This window comes from Suncus etruscus, chromosome 2 (genome assembly GCF_024139225.1).
Source record: "Suncus etruscus isolate mSunEtr1 chromosome 2, mSunEtr1.pri.cur, whole genome shotgun sequence".
NCBI classification, from domain to species: Eukaryota; Metazoa; Chordata; class Mammalia; order Eulipotyphla; family Soricidae; genus Suncus; species Suncus etruscus.
In genome coordinates, this window is record NC_064849.1 from 160,338,018 (window position 1) to 160,347,626 (window position 9,609).

At 33.3% G+C, this 9,609-nt stretch overlaps 2 non-coding genes across 2 annotated transcripts; one reads left to right on the plus strand and one right to left on the minus strand.

Annotated features, from left to right (window-relative positions):
• Positions 1-4,477: 4,477 nt before the first annotated feature.
• LOC126002339 (U6 spliceosomal RNA) lies at positions 4,478-4,586 on the plus strand. Its single transcript, XR_007493076.1, has one exon. It is a non-coding gene; the product is annotated as a U6 spliceosomal RNA (small nuclear RNA).
• Positions 4,587-9,005: 4,419 nt separating this feature from the next.
• On the minus strand, positions 9,006-9,171 carry LOC126002842 (U1 spliceosomal RNA). The gene has a single exon (XR_007493461.1). It is a non-coding gene; the product is annotated as a U1 spliceosomal RNA (small nuclear RNA).
• Between the last annotated feature and the right edge of the window lie 438 nt (positions 9,172-9,609).

Sequence of the window (9,609 nt, forward strand, 5' to 3'; positions counted from 1 at the left end):
AGAAAGAAAGGAAGGAAGAAAGAAAGAGAAAGAAAGAAAGAAAAGAAAGAAAGAAAAAGAAGAAAGAAAGAAAGAAGAAAGAAAAGAAAAGAAAGAAAAGAAGAAAGAAAGAAAGAAGAAAGAAAGAGAAAGAAAAGAAAGAAAGAAGAAAGAAAGAAAGAAAGAAGAAAGAAAAGAAGAAAGGAAGGAAGGAAGAAAGAAAGGAAAAAGAAAGAAAGAAAGAAAGAAGAAAGAAAGAAAGAAAGAAAGAAAGAAAGAAAGAAAGAAAGAAAGAAAGAAAGAAAGAAAGAAAGAAAGAAGAAAGAAAGAAAGAAAGAAAGAAAGAAAGAAAGAAAGAAAGAAAGAAGAAAGAAGAAGAAAGAAGAAGAAGGAAGAAAGAAAGAAGAAAGAAAGAAAGAAAAAAAAGAAAGAAAGAAGAAAGAAAGAAAGAAAGAAGAAAGAAGAGAAGAGAAAGAAAGAAGAAAAGAAAGAAAGAAAGAAAGAAAGAAAGAAAAGAAAGAAAGAGAAAGAAGAAAGAAAGAAAGAAGAAAGAAAGAAAGAAAGAAAGAAAGAAAGAAAGAAAGAAAGAAAGAAAGAAGAAAAAGAAAGAAAGAAAAGAAAGAAAGAAAGAAAAAAGAAAGAACAAGAAAAAGGAGCAAAATGCTGCCACAGAGGCAGTCTTGAAGAGAATGGTGGTTTATTGTTAAAAGCAAAGGCTTAATAAATTGAGGAAATAATTCACCAATATTACTTTATTCAGGCAGATTATTATTCATATTTGAAAGAGTGATACCAAGATTCATGGACAACCAACAATTTTGGAAGGAAAGCCATAGCCTTTAAACAAATATGATACAAAATATATGAAAGAAGCTTCTTTAAAAAGACAAGTCAAACTTCATAACCAAGCAAGACTTCAACAAAATGATGGCAAGGAATTCTTTCATCTCAATCATCCTACTAGTCATTAATAGCCTTGACTTACCAATCAAAAGACACGGAGTGGCAGGTTTGGTCAGAATACTGAGTCCAACATTCTTCTGCCTACCTAAGATATATTTAAACTCTCAAGGTAAACGTGAGTTTAAAATTAAATATTAAAAAACAATCTTAAAAGTGTTAATCTTAAAAAATATTTTAAACAAAGTTGAAAATGTTAGAGTTGTCATACTAATATTAGACAACAAAGATTTAGAATTTAAAAAAGGCCATGAAAATCAGATATGGTTATATCTTTATGATTGAGGGTTCAAAAGGAACTCACATTCCTAAATACATATGAAAATGATTATTGTCAATCATAAATATTTAAAACAACTATTGAACATACCTAAATGAATACATTGCCATCAAGATAACAGTTTACTAATCTAGCACTGTTAGATATATCAACTATACAAAAAACTCAACAAGTAAACAGACCTTGAAATAAGAAATGGAAGAGATTAGCATATATATTGCATGTATATTTATGTGTTTCTACCACAATATATGTAGAATGTATAATATGTATAATATATATAGATATATATTCTTCAGTGTAGATGGGTAATTTTTCCAAGACAGAACATATTCCTAGCCACAAAACTTATTTCAATAAAATTAAAAAAGCAGAAACCATATGGTTTTTCAGACCATAGTGCTTTTAAAATAGAAATTAATCACAAACAGAAATGGAAGAATAAACTCATACATGGAGATAAAAATAAAAAAAATATTCAAGAGGAATAAAGATAAAAACAAAAATAAAAAAGGAATAATTTCTTCTGGTCTATATGTTAATGTAATATCAACAAAGTCAGGTTATACTTGCCTTACTCATTTATTTATTCTTGCTGGTGCATTGTACATGCATGTTGAGTTCATCTGGTTACATAGGAATTACTTTTTTAATTATTATTTTAAATTTTTCTAGCTTCTGTATTTACAGGAGCTTTGGTGAGCAGAACAGAATTTGTCCTTTCCTTCATGAAGTTAATTTTCTGAGGAAAAGAATAAGTGGATACCAGCTGAGGCCATGCTATAAGAATCTTACCTACTACCCTCACCCATACAGCCCAGGTTCTGTTCAATACTGCTAACTTTTTTGGTTGTTCCTGGTTCCTCTCATGGAAAACCTTTAAGTGTTGGGCCTTAGACAGAGGCTGCTTTTGTTTGGTAGATCAGTTTGTGCCACCCAGCACTTGTAAGGCTGGATCTCACTATTGGTAAAGCCACTCACTAGGCAATCACCTGCCTTTTGTAAAACAGAAAAGTTCTGCCTGCTTTTGCTATCTCCAATTCCCCAAATTCTAGGGCCTCAGTCATTGGGGGTTTTTGAGTGAAAAACCTCATTTGTGATATTCTAGGGAGATAAGGTGATATTAGGTCCACAGGGCCAACAGAGGAAGAGTATGGACAAATGATAGCCCTTCAGCTTCCCCAGTGTAGAACAAAACTTACGGGGCATAATTACTTGTCTCTGATAAGTAGCACCTGATGGCAAATTGCATGGAGGGAATGGAACTCCCATGTGAAATCAGAAACAATAGGCTGGAAAGAATGGAGGGAGAGAGTAAGATTCAAGCTTTTTTATCCACTCATGTCCCCAGAACCTGTGAAACTGAGTTCTTCTAATTGACTCCCATTAGGATGGGTGTGGAAGAGTTTCAAAGGTCTCACCCTGAAATTCCTGCCTTGTCTTTATTCAAAACTTGCTTGCTAGGCCAGAGATGGTTTTGTTAGATTGTACTGGCAGTACTCTGTCTCCTCTAAAGTGTCATTCTCATGACAACCACCCACAGCTGCATGTTTATTTTACCCATTTTCTGGCTAAAAATGATGATAACTTGACTTAAGAGAATGATTAACCCCTAAAGTGTTACATTTTTTTTATAGGAAAAGATGTCAGAGGAGTACTGTTTATAATCTCGTGTCTGTTGTTTACCTGGCAATGACAAGGGTTTACTCTTCAGGGTGGGACTCAAGTAAACCTGTGATGCCAAGGCTTAACCAGTTTACCCACAAGCAAAGCCATCATCTTAACCTCAGTCTATGACCTGTGTATGTTGCATTTACTTTCTGTAGCAATTTTTCTTTAGTTTGAAGATATCTTATTTTAAGAAATATACTTCTACTAATAATTAATTTTAAGTTATAACAGGTACTTATGAACTGAGAATTAACGAAGGAATTAAAGACAAATATTCATTCATGATTGCCTAAATTATTGCTTAGCTTAATCATTGGGATTAATTAATTCATAATGATGATAAGGAGAACATTTTATAATGGTATACTGCAAAATACTGCATTCATATTTGCCAACCATTATATAAACAAGAAAGAAAAATGAAATAAAATTCTGGTTTTTCTTTTAATATTCTTCTAAATATAGATGATCTATTTGACCTCCAAATGATAGCATGCATCAGAAATAATTTTTTGCTTTTTGCATTTGGGCCACACCTAGTAGTGCTCATGCCTTTCTCCCTGCCTTTGCACTTAAGGAAGCACTATTGGCATGGACTCTGAGGATCAATGACATGTAGATAATCAGAACATGCTAGGTAATAAAAGCTGGGCAAGCAAGCAAAAAAGGTAATAAATGCACTACTTGCTGTAATATCACTCACAAACCTTCAGCAGTTTTCATAAAAGTTAGTCCACTTGGAGCAATAGTGATAGTAACAATGTGTAGGCTCTTAGTCACTCCACATCATGGGATGCTTTAAGATACTTAGCTACCCTAGTTTGAGTGAAGAAATGTATTTGTGTTTAATAAGGCCCTTTATTAAAGTTTGACAAATTTTATGGTTATTCATCTTGCAGTTCTCTATAGTAATTTTTACTTTTATTAAAATTAATTTTTTCTTTTTTAAATTTTTATTGTATTATTTTTTTTACTTAAAGAAACTTCATCACAGAGTTGACAAAACTGATCACAATACATTTGTTTCAAGATAAGGGAAAGCAAAGTTCTTGAAAAAAAGAAAATAGAAAGTAAAACTAAATATAAAATGGGAAGTGAAAAAAGAATAAGTTCAGTAACAAGTATATGTGTGAAAATGATTGTATCTCCAATAAAGCCATTAATAAAATACCAGAAGTTTTTAGTAAGCTCTTTTTTAAAAAAGATAAGAAATAAAAAGTACAATAAAAAATATTTGTGTGTATATGGCAGTTGTTGCTGTTATTTGCATAGGCACAGCAATATATGAGGAAATAGAAATAAAAAAGCTTTGGCTTTTGGCCTAAAAAACATGCAGACTTTATTCATAAGTAGCCTGGTAAAAGACCAACTGTAGGCTCCAGGAATACTAAATTGTCTAACCAAAGCAACAATTGCCACGTAATACTACCGGTGCATATGGGGTTAAAAATAACAATCTGAGGGTTGGGGGGGATAAAAAAAATAACAATCTATATAATCCTTAAAAACTGGTTCTAACATGAACTCAGAACACTAAAGAAACATTATCTACTAGAATTCCCTTCGAAATAGTGCTCGCTATACTAAAATTGGAACGATAATAATATACTAAAATTGGAACGATAACCGGAGAAGATTAGCATGGTCCCCTGCACAAGGATGAACATGCATATTCGTGAAAGCGTTCTATATTTAAAAAAAATAATAATTTCCTACAAAATAGCTCCTGGAAAATGGGGTAAATTGCTGCTACATAAAAATATTGACAATAAGGGTTATATCTATTAAGGAAATACATCTAAAGAAATATTCAAAGGAGATATATATGTCCCCTTTAACTCTTTTAATATAGGCTGGGGGTATAAAATCCGGAGAACACTTCAGCCTCTGATTTGGTCTTGTGGAGACTAATAAATGGCTCCCAGAAGTCTAATAGATTGGGAAATGTCCTTGAGCTGTTGGCTTCTTAGAAACAGAATTAGGTAGTGAGCAGCAGTCCACAGCGAAAGAAGGTGGGGGAAAAGGAGCCACCAAGAGTAAATCAGCAGCAGTGGCAGTGGCAGCTTCTTCTCTGGCTAAAAATCTATTTTTTTCACTTTGGGAGCAGGTTGAGAGCTGGCTGGGGTGGGGGGAATATTTCGTTTTCTGAGGAGTTAAGAACTGAGGGTAAAAAGGAATAGATGGGGGGGAAAAACAGATGGGCAAACGAGAGAGTGAACAGCTAGGAAAGAATGTATAAGGTGGTAAGTGTAAGGGCAAAGGAGGCATTATGCATAACAGAGGGAAGGACAGTATATGACAGAGACAGACATTATATATATAATGTCTGTATATATATATATATATATATATATATATACATTACACTTGTATATTAGACAGACATTGAGGTGCCAACACATATACTTGTGCACAAACATAGACAGACACTGAGGATCGATCCATGGATTATAGTTGAAAAGCTTACACAGGTGAAATGGGACAGAATGCTTAAGAAATTATAAAGCTGGCAAGTCAGATATAAGGGTTTTCATTTTCTAGGCCAATCATGATTGGTGAGGGTAAATTTTTTATTTTTATTTATTTATTTTCTTATTTATTTATTTAGTTATTTATTTTTTATGTATTTGGTAAGAGTAAACTTTACTAAAGAAAGGCTTCATGAGTTAGATAGTGTATAGAACATTCTTTAAAAAAAATAAAAATTTTCAAGTCCAGAAAACTAAGTAATATGATAATGAGCACTGTAAGAGGAGTCTACACCATAAAATATCATCTAGTGGTTCTTGAGCATCCAGTTTCCTTTCCTAAAAGTAATCTAAAATCACGAGCACTATGATATAATGGTAAACTACCTACAATTGCAAACAGATTGCAATAGCATATTCAATGAATGAGCTCCATAACAGGAGGTCATGGCATACAGTTGCACATTTCATTGATATCTGTGAATATAAACATTATATTATATTATATTATCAGGAATAATCAAGTAGAAAATGAGTCGATTAGAATTTTTGTTGTGACATTATTATAATGAGCCCTATCTTCTGAGTCTAATATAGTATAGCATTGCAAAATGGAACTGAGGTGACCAGTCTATATCTCCAAGTACCACTGTGGACAGAAAAATCAAGGAGTTATTATGACATAATAAAATTAAGACATTAAAACTACTTATAGAGAGCAATGTAGTGGGAGTCCATTGCTCCCAAATGCATTCTGCACCGGTTTCTCTGGATAAAAGCATTAGCCCATTATTCTAGACATCCACAAAGAGCAGTTGTTTGGACACCTGATCAATCTAAACAGCTGTATTTATTCTTGATGGGAGTCTTTAATCCATTGACATTTAAAGAAACTATTGACAGAAAGGGCTGTTGTGCCACTGTATTGCATAGGGTTGATACTGTTAAAATTGGGGACTTGTTTTTTGTAATTGCTCTTTGAGTAGCTCATTTAGGGTTGGTTTGGATAGTACAAATATTGCGAGTCCTCTTTTGTCTGAGAATGTTTTTAACCCTTGCTCCCATGTAAATGAGAGTTTCGCTGGGTAGTGAACTCTAGGTTTAAAGTTTCTTTCATTTAGTAGTTTGAATGTTTGAATATGTCATTCCACTTTTTTCTTGCCTGGATTCTTCCTAATAAAATATAATATCTGGTTTGATTCTTATGTTGTTTCCTTTATACTTGAGATTTTTATTTTCTCTTAATGCTTTAAAGAGTTGTTCTCTCTATTCTCTCTCTTGTGTGTTTTTTTTTCCCATTTGGATTACTTGGGGTTGTTCTGTTATGGTCTATTTTGTTTGACACACTTATTGCCACTTGAATTTGTAGAGAAACTTCTTTTCCAAGAGTGGGGATGTTCTCTATTATTATTGTCATCATTACTTGTTCTTCTCCTTTACCATTTTCTTCCCATTCTGGAATTCTATAATTCAAAGATTATTTCGCTTGTCTTTATTCATTAAGTACTTTACATTTTCTTCCCAAGTTTTGTCTTTTCTTTCTTTATTGACTTCTTTATCACTGCTGGCTTGCAACTTGTATTCAAGTTCATCTTTGCGATTCTCCACCTGTGTATTTCTACTATTATGGCTTGCTAACATGTATTTTAGTTTCTTGAGTTCCCATTGTATGAATTCTCTCATTTTCTGAAAGAGTTCTTTGAATTGGTTGAATTGTTAATCTATAGATTTTTTTTTATTTTTCAGGCTAGTTTCTCCCTTATTTCCATTGGTGGTGATTACATGTCCTCATCTATAAGGATCAGGTGTTTGGGTGAACTCGGATTTCTCTCTATATCCCCCCACAGTAGATGTCTTCTTTAGCTTCCCCATTGTTCTTTGCATTTAGTAATTTAGAGTACTGGAGTAAGAGGGTGTTTAAGAAAGTGATCTATTGAATTGTTTGTATGAAATATGACTCAAGGTATCCTTTTAGAGGTTATTTTTCTAAAACTAGTAAGGTTGCCTAAAAATATGGCATATTAGTTTATTGACTTGTTCAGCTGGCCTTTGAACTGTATATATTCTATAAGAAAAAAGTGCTAAATCCGATCTGCCAGGAAGTCTATGATATAAATTGAAATGACTTCATGTGGAAGCATTAGCTGTTTAGGAAAAAGAGGACTGAAGGGAAGAAAAAGGGTTTTAGAAATGACCTGGAAGTTGTCTGGGAAAGGGCCCAGAAGATAGCCCCGTTTGCTTTTGGTGGAAAGAAAAAAATGTGAGGTTCCCTATTCACTCCATACACAAACCAAGCTGGCTCCAAAGGGCAGTTTAATAGTGATGGCAGGGAACCCAGAAAGAAGCTGAGGGAAGGCTAGAAAAGGGACCCTGTTCAAGCTTGGTGAGAGGATTAGGATGGAAACCTTGCTGTTCCTGACTGACTCAATTAAAGCCAATTTTTAAAATCTCCAATATTATGTTCCAGAAGATGTACTATGTTTTGAAATTTGTCTTTTAATTTTTGTAATTATGTTTATATTATGGTGTAAAGGCAAAGTTAGGGTTTATTTTAGTCTTTTTAATTTCTTAAATTGTTAGCTAGATCATACTCACAAAATGTAGTAGATTGTTTGCATCAACTCAAATGTAAACATTTTTAGTAATATTATTAAAATTTTATAACTCGTGTTAATACTATACAATCAAATTAAGTATGAGTTATTTGAACTATTAAAATAAAAAAAGGGTGGGGCCGGGCGGTGGCGCTCAAGGTAAGGTGCCTGCCTTACCTGCGCCAGCCTAGGAGACGGACCGCGGTTCGATCCCCCGGCGTCCCATATGGTCCCCCAAGCCAGGAGCGACTTCTGAGCGCATAGCCAGGAGTAACCCCTGAGCGTCACCGGGTGTGGCCCAAAAACCAAAAAAAAAAAAAAATAAAAAAAAATAAATAAATAAAAAAGGGTTTAAACTATTCAAGGCACATTAAGCTAGCTTTTATATGTTGTGTTTTTAAAAGTATTTAATTTACATTGGGATAATTAATTTTCCCTTTTATTCAGTTATGATAGAGAATATGCACTATATAATTTTATTTATTTTAAAAATATCAATTAAGATTTATTTTGGTAAATGTCTATATGCAAATTAAAAGGAAATTTTTCTACAAATTTGGTATATGTATTTGTTAAAATTAGTGTTACATACAAATCATTCCTGCTGATGTTCTTAAATGCATCAAGTATCAAATCCTAAGATATACCCTTTGGTTAACATCTCCACATAAGATTGTTATTATTTCTAAATACCACTTTTTTGTTTGTTTGTTTTTGAGTCACACCCAGTGATGCTCAAGGGTTTTTCCTGGCTATGCACTCAGAAATCACTCCTGGCTCATGGGACCATAGAGGATGCCAGGATCAAACCCAGGTCCGTCCTTTGTCAGTCACATACAAGGCAAATGCTCTACCTCTGTGATATCGCTCCAGCCCCACTTATTTCCATTTAGAAAAAATTTGAACAGTATCTTTCGGTGTGTATGAAAATGGAATTATATACCTTAATACTTAATAAAGAACTTTATCATAATAAAATACTTTGTTATTTCTAATGGACTTCAAACCATCAGTTACTTTTTTATTTTGTTTTATTCTTTTTCATTTTTTCTTCAGGGTAGAGCACAAAAGCAGTCCCCCAATACCACAAATTATGCGGTCGAGTTTCCCACATTTGGAGAAATTGCAGGGGTCAGCACATCCTGAATGTGATGGATAGGGCCTCACCCCTAGGAAAACCACCTTCGTGATCATGGTATCTCCCCTACCAGATAAGTATAGTTACTTTATTTTATAATAACATGAAAAACTCTTTTTTACATTCCACAGTGTTTGTATAAAATATATTTTGTATATATATTTGTATAAATATATTTTTATTTATTTGCTTAGAGGCATATTAAAATTGTCCTTAACTTTAAGTAGTTGTGTGTTACAATTATGGGAAATAGATTAGATTATTGTTTCTTTTGCTTTTGTTTGTTTGTTTTTGTTGTTTTTATTGTCTTGTTTTTGCTTGCTTTTTTTGGGCCACACAGTGTTGTGCTCATGGTTTACTGAGCAAACATCAGAATGTGATGCTCTTTGTTCTGCACTTAGGAATTTCTCTCAACATTTTTCAGGGCCATATGCACATATGGGATCAAATGTGGGTTGGCTGCATAAAGAGCAAGTCCACTACTTGCTGTGCCATTGCTCCAGACCCTAAATTCTTAAT